Source organism: Manis pentadactyla, chromosome 3 (genome assembly GCF_030020395.1).
Source record: "Manis pentadactyla isolate mManPen7 chromosome 3, mManPen7.hap1, whole genome shotgun sequence".
Lineage (NCBI taxonomy): Eukaryota > Metazoa > Chordata > Mammalia > Pholidota > Manidae > Manis > Manis pentadactyla.
The window spans coordinates 113,864,087-113,877,835 of NC_080021.1; the positions used below are offsets into that span (position 1 = coordinate 113,864,087).

At 46.7% G+C, this 13,749-nt stretch overlaps 1 long non-coding RNA gene across 1 annotated transcript; it reads left to right on the top strand.

Moving 5' to 3' along the window:
• Window positions 1-1,531: 1,531 nt before the first annotated feature.
• On the top strand, window positions 1,532-8,601 carry LOC130683168 (uncharacterized). Its single transcript, XR_008996781.1, has 2 exons — window positions 1,532-2,113; window positions 7,420-8,601. It is a non-coding gene; the product is annotated as an uncharacterized LOC130683168 (long non-coding RNA).
• Window positions 8,602-13,749: the final 5,148 nt, after the last annotated feature.

The window sequence follows — 13,749 nt, forward strand, 5'->3', positions numbered from 1 at the left end:
GGGCTCTTCCCTCCTGATAGGGACTCTCTGCTACTAATGGTTCAAAGCAAGTTTTTCCTGCTTTTCACTAGTATATGTCACCAGCCCCAATAAGTATTGGAGTTCTTCACTCAAGGGGCTACTAGAGAGGGCACTACACTGCTGTAGGTAAGCATCCCACTTGGCCAGTGTGGGCATTTGTGCCACACCACTCCTTGGCTTTGGGTGCAGTCTCATACCCACCCCAAGATGGGATAGGTAGTTATTACCTTTATTGGGGCCATTCCAGTGATGGGTTCTGTAGCCAGCAAGGCATGATACATGGCAGCCAGTTGTTTTTCTATCAAAGTGTATCGTACCTCTGCCCCCTTCCAGAGTTGTGACCAGAAACCACTGGGTTGGCGAGTTCATTCAAGCCACTGCCAGAGACCCCAGCCATAACCATCTTCAGTGACATGAACATCCAGCTCACAGGGCCTTGATGGGTCTATCACACTCAAGGCCTGCATGGCCTTGACTGCCCGTTTTGCTGTAGTAAAGGCAGATGCACACGTTTCATCCCAGTTCCACCTGAGGCCCTTTCACACCAACCAGTATAAGGGCTTCAGAATTTGCTCCAAGTGCAGTATAAACACCCTCCAGTAGTCTAGAAGACCCAGAAATTCCTGTAGCAATGTTACAGTTGTAGGGGTAGGAAAGGCCTGAACTTTGTCTATAACTGCTTCTGGTATAACTTTGGTCTTACCCGACCAGACGATCCCCAAGAATTTAACAGACAAACCAAGTCCCTGAAACTTGGTGCTGTTCACAGCCCATCCTTTCTCCCGTAAATGTTGCAGCAGTCTAGGTGCTGCACCTTCTAGATCTGAAAGAGAATCAGACATGAGCATGACATCATCAATACAATGGTACAGCCGCACCATTGGCAGTTCCTCCCATGTAGCCAAGTCCTGGGCTACAAGTCCATGACAGATGGTGGGGCTGTAGAGGTATCCCTGTGGGAGGATGGTGAAAGTCCATTGCTGTCCTTCCTACATGAAGGCAAACTGTTCCTGACTTTCCTGCTCAATGTCAATGGAAAAGAAGGCATTAGCAAGATCTACCACATAATGGTATGTTCCTAGTTCATGGCTGAGGGTATCCATGAAGTCTGCAATAGAGGGGACAGCAGCACGCATAGTGGGTATGACTTTATTCAGTTCTTTATAATCCACACTCGTACGCCAGGAGCCATCTGGCTTTTTTATAGGCCACACTGGGGAATTGAAAGGACTATGGGTGGGCTTTATAATACCCACCTTTTCCAGCTCCTGGAGAGTTTCTCCAATCTCTTTATGCCCTCTGGGCAGTTGTATTGTTTGGTATTAGTCACCTGCTGAGGCACAGGCAAAGCTGTGGGCGGGTGCCCAGCATGTCCCCTCAGAACTGCCTTCACCACACGCACTCTCAGTCTGAACTCACCTGCAGTGGTCTGCAAACATAGACCCTGCAGGATATCAATCCCCAAAATATACTCAGGTGTAGGGGCTGGCCTATGGCCGAGGCTGAGTCCCACTATGGCTGAACACTGCCCTTCCACTGTAGCTGACCAACGCCCTAAGATGGCGCCCGCTTCCTGGGCGCCACCCTTCCTGGTTTGGTGGCATTAGCATAAGGAAGTTGCTCCTATAGGCTTGCCCCATGCTTCCACGCTCGTGCTCAACTCATGCAGAAGGCATGCTACCAATCAGCTTAAAGGTCACGCATGATCTTGATCACCATAGGCCAGCTTCCTTTATATAAGGCATAAGCAGGAAAGAGAAGGAGTCTCTCTCCTCTCATTCTTCCTCTCACTCGCTCTCTCCGGCTGTTGCTTCTTCTCACTCACCTTCTCCCGACCTTCCGAGCAACAATAAAGAACTGAAGTGAACCAGGTCTTTGTACATATCGCTGTCGTCACCGCCACAAGGAGCGAACGCGATATCTGGTGCCGAAACCCGGGAATTTTTCTCCAACCACCCAGAGGAGAAACTGGCGGACGCGGATGCCATAGAGCTTCTTACCCTGAAGCAGTACCAGTGGACTCCATTCAGAAGGATCGTTCGGGAGGGCACCTCGAAAGAGGAGGGTGAGTGGATCAACAAGCAAAATGAAAGTAAGCAGCCGAGGTGGGGATTTCTATTCTGTCTGTTCGTCTTGTTCATCCTTGTGCTTATTATTGTGTTTGTTGTTGCTAAGTATGTTAGATGAAGTAAGGGTGCCAGTGAAAGTTCACGGGATAGCAACGAAGCAAGGAAAGTTCGCGGTATAGCGACGAATGTAAATTAGTGATAAGAGTACCCCCTACCTATAGACATCAGGAGTATATCTTAATCTCTTCACTATTAACATGGGGTCAGAAGGGTCTAGACTGAGAGCAGAAGAGCCTTTGAGAGCACTCCTGAGGGCCAACGGAACACCATTAAAAACAAAAACTGCAAGGGCTTTCCTCCACACGGTAGAGAAGCATGCTCCATGGTTCCTAGATGAAGGAAGAATCACTACCCTTGTGTGGGAAAAGTTAGGCGAGGATCTGCGCAATGCAGATCGCAGGGAGCCGCTCCCGGCTGGGACGCTCCCCATATGGGGGCTGGTTAGGAACTGCCTAAAGGAGAATAAACTTAGTTGTAGAGAGGCCATAAGGGAAGGAGAGGAGGTTCTTGAGGAAGTGAAAGAAGAAAGAGCCTCTGCAAGAGCATCTGAAAGAGGATCTACACAGGGGGGGTCTTCTGATGAGGAAGAGGACCAAGAATTATCAGGAGAAGAGTTAGAGGCTAGGGCTGCTCAGAGAGGACATCGGCCCACATTGTACCCCTCACTGAGCCAACTGAGAATAAGCAGAGAGGAAGGAGAGACTAGTTCGGCCCCTCTCCCCAATAAGAGCAGTAAGGTAGAAGAGATTGTGCCAACCACCCCAAATCATCCATTTTGCTCTCCAACCTATAGAGCAGAGCCACCCCTTTACCAGAGTTACTCATGTTGTGGTGGCCAGGGGTGCCAAGAACAATTGGGCAAGAATAGATGGAGGGAATGGCTTACCATGGAGGGGAATGCAGCCTTCCCAGTAATAGAAGATCCAAACACCCAGCAAAGATACCATCAAGCCCTAGATTTTAAGCTTGTAAAAAGCCTAAAGGAAGCTGCCACCACCTATGGAGTGCAAGCAGCGTTCACTGTGGCCATAGTGGAGTCATTAGCCACTCAGAATCTAACACCAGATGATTGGGCTAATGTAGCCAGAGCATGCCTTACTGGAGGTCAGTACCTGCTATTCAAAACTGCGTGGGCAGAGCTTTCACAAGACACTGCCCGGCGCAACGCTGCCGCAGGGAACAATCAGTGGAACCTAGAGATGCTGATGGGCACAGGACCTTACTTAGGACAGCATAATCAGATAAATTACCCACCTGCAGTGTATATGCAAATAGCTACAGCAGCTGTCAAGGCCTGAAAAACACTCCAGGGCTCTGGTGATTTACAGGGTCAACTATCCAGAGTACTCCAAGGATCAAATGAGCCTTATGCAGATTTCTTGGCGAGACTGATGCAAACCGCAGGCCGTATATTTGGAGATGCTGACACAGCCATGCCCCTAGTAAAACAGTTGGCCTATGAGCAAGCAAATAAATGGTGTAAAGAAGCTATCAGGCCTTGGAAAAATAAAGATTTAAATGTGTACCTCAAAGTTTGCCGAGACATCAATGATAGGGTAGTGCAAGGACAAGTGATAGCCACAGCCATAACTCAGGGACTGCAACAGGCGTGTAGCAGGGGTACCCCTCCCGGGGCATGCTTCTATTGCAAGCAGATGGGTCATTTAAAGCGAGATTGCCCGAAATTAGGCGGAGGAGGAGCCAGTGTGACCAACATCAAACCACAACCGAGATTATGTCCCAGATGTAGAAAAGGAAACCATTGGGCAAGAGAGTGCAGATCAGTAGTAGATGTGGAGGGACGCCCACTACCCCCGCAGCAGGCAAAAAACGGGAGGCCGGGCCCCCCACCTCAGGGCCCTCAAATGTATGGGGTGATCCAACAAATTTCCAGGACACATTTTCATCTGACAGATCAAGGATCCAGCTTGGAGTTGAAGAACCAAGGAGAGCCATCGCAGGGAGTGCAGGAGTGGACATCCGTGCCACCACCAGACTCATATTGACACCCGAGATGGGGGTCCAGTTAGTAGAGTCAGATTTTGAAGGTCCATTACCTAAGGATACAGTGGGACTCCTATTGGGCCGGAGTTCCACAACCAAAGCAGGATTGATAGTACACCCAGGAGTTATTGACCCAGATTATGAGGGAGTAGTAAAGATTATGGTCTCCTCCCCAAGAGTCGTTACAGCCATCAATTCTGGAGACCGCATTGCTCAAATTCTTATGCTTCCTAGTAAGCATAGACAATATGGACATAAAAACATGAAAAGAGGTCAATCAGGATTTGGATCATCTGGGCTGTTTCACAATGGAGCTGGGAGACAGGCCTATGCTTGTCCTGAAGATTAGAGATAGGAACTTCTTAGGACTATTAGACACAGGGGCAGATCGCAGCATTATAAGGGAAGCTGAGTGGCCTAAAGATTGGCCTCTAAACCGAGCTGCTCAGACTCTAAGAGGGCTGGGCATAGCTCAAGCCCCATTATGTAGTGCTGCCACACTCCCCTGGAAAGATCCGGAAGGGCATGAGGGAGTAGTTCAACCTTATGTGCTGAGAATACCGGTGTCTCTCTGGGGAAGAGACATACTGACCCAGATGAATCTTAAACTAACAACAGAAACCTTCTATAGTAATCAGGCAAAGTCCATTATGAGGAAGCGGGGCCATACAAGGACCGGAGGCATAGGAAAAAACTTGACTGGCAGAGAGACACCCATCCCGCTCTCAGGAGTGGTACCCAGTAGGATTGGAGGCCCAGGACTGGGTTTTTCCTCAGGGCCATTGAGGACAGACAAGAACTAAAAATACAATGGCGATCAGAGGAGCCTGTGTGGGTTCCTCAGTCGCCCCTTATTAAAGAGAAAAGGGAAGCAGCCCACACATTAGTGCAAGAGCAAATTGCCACAGGGCATCTTCAAAGTTCTACTTCCCCATAGAATACACCCATATTTGTCATAAAAAAGAAATCAGGAAAATAGAGATTGCTGCATGATCTAAGAGCTGTAAATAAACAGATGATTCTCATGAGATCAGTACAATTAGGTTTACCATTGCCTATGGCCCTGCCAAAAGATTGGAAGACCATTGTAATAGATATCAAAGATTGTTTCTTTTCCATCCCTCTTCATCCTGAAGATTGTAAAAAGTTCGCCTTCACGGTACCAGCTGTCAATCATGGTCACCCAGATGAGCGGTATGAATGGAAGGTGTTGCCACAAGGCATGGCGAATAGCCCTACTATGTGCCAGTTGTTTGTACATAAGGCCCTAGCAGAAGTTAGAAAAAGGTTCCCTGAAGTGATTATCTATCATTATATGGATGATATTCTCTTATGTCATGAAAGGAACAGTGTAGTAGAAGAAGGCCTCTGCTTCTTGCAAGAACATTTTAAACAATGGGGCTTAGAACTAGCACCATAAAAGGTACAGGTAACTTGTACCAAACAGTATTTAGGAATAAAATTGGAAGATACTATTGTTAGATCATTAAAAGTGATCATAAGAACAGATCATCTAAGCACCCTCAATGATTTTCAAAAACTCCTTGGAGATATAAATTGGGTAAGGCCATTCCTAAAGCTTACAGATGAAGAGCTCAGTCCATTATATGAGACACTGAAGGGCGATTCTGATTTATCATCTCCGCGCTCTCTCAGTAAGCAAGCCAAGGAAGCCTTGAGCCTAGTCCAATCCCGCTTGCAGCTTGCCCAGGTAGATAGAATAGACTATGGCAAATTGCTATTCCTTATAGTGATACCCAGTAATAATAGCCCAACAGGGGTACTTTGGCAGGAAGGGCCAATTCTCTGGGCATATCTGGCCCACTCTCCAGGAAAAACATTAAGATGGTATCCTCAGAGTATAGCTGATTTGATCATCAAGGGAATCAGGACAGCTATAAAAACATTTGGGATTCCCCCAAACATAATAATAACACCTTATACTGCTGAGCAGATTGAATGTCTTACTGCATGCTGTGATGAATGGGCTGTTGCTTACACCATCACCAATGCTTCCTTTGACAACCACTACCCAAAACATCCTTGGCTACAGTTCTGCCTCTCTAATCCCGTCATCTTTCCTAAAAACACAACATGTAATCCCATACCCAAGGCTAAGGTAGTGTTCACTGATGGGTCAAAGAATGGCATCAGGACTGTGGCCACTGGTGACCAATCTTGGACATTCAGTTTTCCAACCACTTCAGCCCAACAAACAGAGCTGTTGGCTGTAGCACAAGCCTTTACACTTTTCTCACAGGAACCTTTTAACCTTTTAGCAGATAGTCAGTATGTAGTGAATGCTGTGTCCATCTTAGAGAATGTAAGTTATATTAGCCAGTCTTCCCCCGTTGCCAGTACTTTTAGAAAGCTACCACAACTGATCTGGGATCGATCAACACCTTTCTTTATTGGACATGTAAGAGCCCACACTTCCCTCCCAGGACCCATTGCTGAGGGAAACAGACGTGCCGATGCCCTGACCCGTGAGTCTAACATCTCAGTGATATTTGACCATGTAGAACAAGCCACACAATTTCACAAACAATTTCATGTGAATTCAAACACCCTTTGTTTAAAATATAATATTACTAGAGACCAAGCTAGAGCCATAGTAGTAAGTTGTAAATGGTGTGTTACACTCTTACCCACCGTTTCAGAGGGAGTCAATCCAAAGGGACTACTACCCAATCACATTTGGCAAATGGATGTCACTCATATTCCAGAGTTTGGCAAGATGAAATATATTCATGTGTCTGTTGACACCTGCTCAGGCATCATTTTCGCCTCTTGCCATACAGGGGAAAAAACTAGAGATGTCATAACTCACTGCCTTCAGGCGTTTTCGGCCTGGGGAAAGCCCAAGCATGTAAAAACTGATAATGGACCAGCATATACATCCCAATCCTTTCTTAGATTTTTAAGGGTAATGGATATCACCCATACCACAGGTATTCCCTACAACCCTCAAGGGCAAGGCGCGGTAGAGCGTACCAACCTGACCCTTAAAAATGCTCTCTATAAACAAAAAGGGGGAATAGGGGCAGACTTCAGATACCCCAGAGACAAACTTAACATCATATTATTCATTTTAAATTTTTTAACATTGGACAAAGATGGCCACAGTGCAGCAGAGCGGCATAATCGCCATTCCAGGCCTAAAGACATGCCCGCAGTTATGTGGAAGGATGTATTGGAAGGATCATGGAAAGGCCCGGATCCAGTGTTAATCTGGAACCGAGGCTCTGTTTGTGTTTTCCCACAGGACCGAAACAATCCCATCTGGGTGCCTGAACGCCTGACACGGAGAGTGGCAAGACCAGAACCGGAAGTGCGAGATGCCGACCCCACTGATGCTGATCCTGCTACTGATCCTTCAGCAGGCGATAGCAGAACCCAGAGAACTATGGGGTCTGGTGAAGGCTTGGCCTCTACCACTCCCGGTGACTGAAACTGCACATACCTTTCCCGCCTTTTTCTCTCCCATATCTGCCCTTTGACAGCTCTATGTGTTACTGGCATTCCTTTTCATAGCCTCTCTAAAGCTGCCAATCTGTCCAGGGAATTAGACAAGATGTTATCCACCAATTGGTCCAGTGAGTTTGACATGCTCACCACTCAGCTATGGCTAGAAATATTGAATGTTAGTTCCCAAAAGGTAGAGGCGCTGTCTGTAGCTCAGTTTGCTGAAGCTGTGCTAAATGCCACCAAAGCCTGGTCAGGCATGGGTGTTATGGGTATATTACTCCTTGTAGGTCTTCTCCTACTTGGGAGAAAAGTCTGTTCCATGCAATGGCAACATCGGGAAGTGCGGATGGCTCTGGTGCAGGCCATGGCAGCTATAGAGGAAGACATCTCCCCTAGGGTGTGGCTCAATATGTTGGACCAGTAGTCAAAGATGGGTAAGATCAGGAGGTATGCATACCAACCTAAGACAGGGCGCAGACCTTAGCTGTCTGTTGCCCTATGACGGGTAAGGATGCTGCGCCTCCCTGACAACCTAAGACAGGCATGGTCCCTGAGCCTCATTGTGTTAAAAAACAAAAAAGGGGGAGATGTAGGGGCCGGCCTACGGCCAAGGCTGAGTCCCACTATTGGCTGAACACCGCCCTTCCACTGTAGCTGACCAACGCCCTAAGATGGTGCCCGCTTCCTGGGCGCCACCCTTCCTGGTTTGGTGGCATTAGCATAAGGAAGTTGCTCCTATAGGCTTGCCCCATGCTTCCACGCTCGTGCTCAACTCATGCAGAAGGCATGCTACCAATCAGCTTAAAGGTCACGCATGATCTTGATCACCATAGGCCAGCTTCCTTTATATAAGGCATAAGCAGGAAAGAGAAGGAGTCTCTCTCCTCTCATTCTTCCTCTCACTCGCTCTCTCCGGCTGTTGCTTCTTCTCACTCACCTTCTCCCGACCTTCCGAGCAACAATAAAGAACTGAAGTGAACCAGGTCTGTGTACATATCGCTGTCGTCACCACCACAAGGAGCGAACGCGATACTCAGGTATAGGAGATATATACACAGTATACTCCTTTGGGGGTAGATGCCCTATTCCCAAAGGGATTTGGGCTTTTTTCACCCTGATAGCCTTCCCCCCATATCCATCTATGGTAGTGGGGGTCCCAGGGAACCACTCAGGGTTACCATGAATCAGTGAACATTCAGCCCCTGTGTCCACCAGAGCCAGGACATATATGTTCACTGGGGACCAATGAATAGCTATTTCAACATGTGGCCTCTGGTCCCTCAGGGCAGATACCTTGACCTCCCCCTCAGTCAAACCGTGTTCCCCAATCACATTCCTGTGTAGGCTCAAGTGAAGTTGGCTTGTTCTCCAGCAGGAAGTCTTGCAAACACACAGGCCAGACTCATGGCTCTGTCTCTGACCTCTGCCTCTTTGGTCTTAATGGCTGGAACTGCTGCTCTGGTTTCAGCTGTTGCCATAGCTCTAGTAAGATCCTATTTGACTCCCCATCTATTTTCCTTCCATCTGATCCTGCCCATATTAAATCAACCCACATCTGGGTCCTTATAACCTTCATAGGGCCCTGTAAGTTCTTCTTGTGAGTAACAGGTCTTATTTCTTTCTGGATTCTCGTTGCTTCAGCCTCTCCTAAGTCTGCTACTGTATGTGTCACCTTGCTTATGGGCTGCCCTAAGTGAGGGGAAAGAACAGCCACTAGAGACCCAAAGAGGGATGTAGGAGCCATTTGAAGTACAGTATTTCTCATCCCAGTAGTGAAAATCTCTTCATCTGGGCCATAATTCTCTGGACTATAGATGGCATTTCTTATGCCTAGCTCTCGTAGCACCTGTTGGCAGTTAGATACGTCTGCCATCTAACAGGAGATGATGGCTGATCACCCGGATTGGGTCACAGCCATATGCCAATTGATGCCAGAGTCCATCTCCAGCGGGGGGCGATGGGGTGTGAAGCCCAAATGTATGAGACGGAGTCGGTGCATGGAGAGACAGGACACAGAGTGAGATGGAGGTGGTCTCTCGACAAAGTGCCAATGACAGCTTTATTTATACCAATTTCCACAAGGATATGATTATTTTTTATTTGTTCTTTTGATTAACAAGCATAGGCAAGCTTTTTTCTTTCTGTTTCCTTCTAATCTATACATGGTTAGCCAAGTGTTAGACAGGTGATCGTTTTCTGTTCTTTGACCAAAACTTTTCCTATCAACATGTACTCTATTGTGTTTCTTGTTTCTATGCAAAGTGGTTTCTAAGTAATACATGTGACCACAGAAACATGCAGCATGTAATAGTGACTATGGAGTCTATCAGCTCAGGGTCACTCACTGCTATAGTTAGCTAGGCAGGTATCATCATCTATATTTCTAATGCAATGGGTACATTTTATCCCCTTATAATATTCATTCTATCATAGGTAGATGCAAGATAAAGATAGAAAGCATGATTTAGAACTGTAAGAAGGCAAGTGTAGATGATCAGGTTTTTGCCTATAGACTAGGTACTAATCCAAGCCAGACAAGGGCAACAAAACATCCACGGGTGTACACAAAATCTCAAAACTGGGGGCGGGGGGGGGGGTTTGAGGTTCTAAGCCTCACCTCTGTTGATCCCCAATTTCTCACCTGATGGCCCCCCTGCGACTGTGCCTGTCTTAGGTTGTTCCTCCCTTGAGGAATCTTACCCGTCTCTGGATAACCAGCCATCTTCTGGGACCATACAGGGAAATGTAAAGCTGGTAAGTGAGAGAAAAGTAATGTTCTTTGAAAAGGTTAGCTTTTCACTTCTTTGCAGATGTATGCCCCATGGCTTCTATGCCCAGCACTTGTCTTGAGGTATCTTTACCACTCAGAAGAATTATGGTACTTGGTATTTCTGAATATGAGCCACAAATTCTAGTAAAGGGCTGTAATTAGGAAGGAAGAAAAAAGTTGTAGAAGTAGCAAATAGAAGAAAACATGAGAAGATTGATTAAGTGTCAGACAGGGTTATTCTATTCAGTAATCTCTCATAATTCTATTTCTCTAATTTTCCTATAAAACTCTTCATCACTAATTTCACTAGCATTATAAGGAAAAGGGGGGCATTCCCACTTAGGTGGAGATGGGGGTAGTCAATGTTTGACTAACTAACTGCAGGTTTTGGTAGTCTATGCCAAGATCACCATCTGGCCCCTGTGTGTTCTATTCTTCAGGAGCACTGTCCTGAAAAGCTTCCGGGAAGTTTATGTTCTCCTCCTTTCCCTGCTGCTTATCAAAGTATAGCTTAGCCCTTGGCAACAATGCAAGCAAGAACAAAGCCAATAGTATAATGGAGAATAACAAAATTAAGGTGGGTAATAGGGGGAGCCAGCTGCAAAGGCCCTTGATTTGTGGGGGTCTTCCTCCAGCCTGAGCTTTGCTACACAGCTTGAGTAGCATGGCTCCCAGCAAATCCAGGAGGGAGTGACTCCCTGGGGTCTGATGTGCATTTTGTAATCACTGCCTCAAGGCAGGCTGCACTGTCAGGGAAGACAGCTTTCCCATCTCTGACCTCGACAGAACAATTCCATCCACCCCTAAGTCCCACAGACACAGGAGCCAAGCTGATATTGACATGGAGGGTTTCTGCCTAAACCGGGAGCCCAAATCCACCAGCTCAGCCTGAGTATAGGGGCAGAGCATAGAGTGCTCCACTACCTGGGGAGGGGGCTGCTCCTCTTCTTGGGGAACTTTCAGCTGCTGGGTTTTTATTTTCTTTATAACCACTGGGCATGCTTTCAGTACAGGAGGCGCCAGTGCCTCCGGCACCACCCCTTCATCCTTCCCCAGTTCCTCCATTTCTGGGGCTGATGGCACCTTTTTCTCCCCTCCCCCGAGTGCCTCCTCTGCTATAATCTTTACCTTTTCTACTGTGCCTCGCAGCAATGCTGCCTCTGTCTTCAGAAGGTCTCTTACCTTCACCTCAATGCTTCACAGTTGACGTTCTCGTGCCACCTCCACCTGTGCTTCCCTCAGGAGTTTGTCCTTTTCCTTGATGGCCTCTTCCTCCTTCAGAACACCTGACAGTGCTGCCGTCTCATCTCCAATGGCACCTTGCTGCCAGCACTCTCGTGCTGCCTCCTCCCGCATCAAGGCCATCTCCTTCCTCAGGGAATCCACAGAGGTTTGCAGCTCGCGTTCTTGTGCCGCCTCCTCCTGCATCAATACTGTTTCCCTCCTCAGGGCATCCACAGAAGTCTGCAGCTCGCGTTCTCGTGCCACCTCTTGCAACAGTGCCACTTCCCTCCTCAGGGAATCTACTGAAGTTTGCAGCTCGCGTTCTTGTGCTGCCATTTCTTGGGTCTCCTCTGTAAACCTTTTTAAGACTGTGAGAAGCAGCCAACCCACAGTCCCTGCTGCCTCACGGGCACTCTGCTTCTCAAAGGATCTGCTTACTATTTCGAGAGCCACCCCCACTGCCTCAGGTGTCACCTCCACTTGCCTCCAGTCCTGGGGTGGGGCCCAGCCCTCTAAGAGGCAAGCCACCTCAGACCACATACTCACTGGGGGATGATCCACTGTCTCCCCATTCACAGAGGCAGCCCACTGAAGCACCCCTCCCATAAGGGCAGCCTGTCTTTTCCCTTGGTCAACAATGAACACTGCCAACTTTTGCCAATTGTCTTGCCAATGGGTTTCAGCCCCGGGCAAGTTCTCTAAGGATTCAGTGTGACCAAGGAAACTGACAGCAAAACATTCTTTGGGGTGAAAGGGTTTATTACCCGTCTTTTTCTCCTGTGGTAGGTCGAGCACTAGCGTCTCTGCCTCCACCCAGAGCACTGGGCCGAGCTCTCTATATAGTGCCGTAATAGCTTATTGCCTACAGGTGTAGAAGCGGCAGCCCAGCAACAGGCCAGTTACATCATCGGGTGGTTTAAGTTCAGTGAGGATCCTGGCCATAGGAACCCCAACTTCCCCACAAGATGTACCATTTTAAAGGAGATGAAGTACTCCTCTTAAGGGACATTGAGGCCATCCTTTGGCTTCTTAAGACATCAGCCCACTTGTCGCTGCTGGTGTCTACCAAATCATAAAAGTATTGGAAGGTAATGAGTCTCAAAGCCAAGAAGAGCCTTCCTATTCTTGTTCTTGTTGTCTGGCATGAGACTATATGGCTTATATTATACCCTCTAAAAATCATCTACACTAAGGAAATCTCTTGAATTCTACAATCAATTTATATTTTAGGTAAACTTTAACTTGGGACAGCATAGGCACAAATTGGCATCCAGATCATTTATTTCTCCTTTCCTCTCATTTGACCAATCTTTATCTATGTAAAAAATTATTCCGGTAACTCTCACAAAAATATTTTAAAACATGAGTTATTAAAATGATTGCTTTAATTCTCCATTTATTAATGTAATACAGTCATATCATTACTAGCCCAATTATTAAATATTCCAGTTTCATTTCTCTGATTATTTTTATTAATATTTTAAAGCATATCTGATCTGCTTGAATTAAGCTAAAAATCTGCTATAATGTATGTCTAAAAATTAAAATTTATCATTAATAAGCAAAAGCAATACTCTAGGTATAGTCTAGGTGGTGGATATATGAGCATTCCCTATAGAATTCTTTCAGCTTTCCTGTATATATGAAAATTTAAATAATAAAAAGTTGTAAAAAAGAAAACCAGACTACACTTACCTGCTATGAACTGTCTAACTTTCCCATTTAAATAACCAAGAAGACACACAAAAGGACAAAAACCAGAAGCGACACTGGAAAGTTAGGGGCAAGAAAGACTCTGCAAAACTGAAAGGCAATTCCACTGTTATATATCACTGGGGATGGGCTGAGGGACACATTCTGGGTCCATATGTGCTGTGAATTCTAAACTAAAGCAGCAGGGATTACAGCAATAAAGCAAGAAAAAGGCTTTGATTAATCTCAGCTGCCGCCCAGAACTGGCAGCAATCCTGGGCTAACATAACAGAGAGGCTTCTATGAGCTGCTGTGAGCAGCTCAGCTCTCCAGCCCCTCTCCACTTACCCACCTCTCCATTCTTTTCTTTATACATATATCCAGACTCTAACACTCCTACCACACTGCTGGCAGGTAGTAATATGTCTCAGTATAAAATTA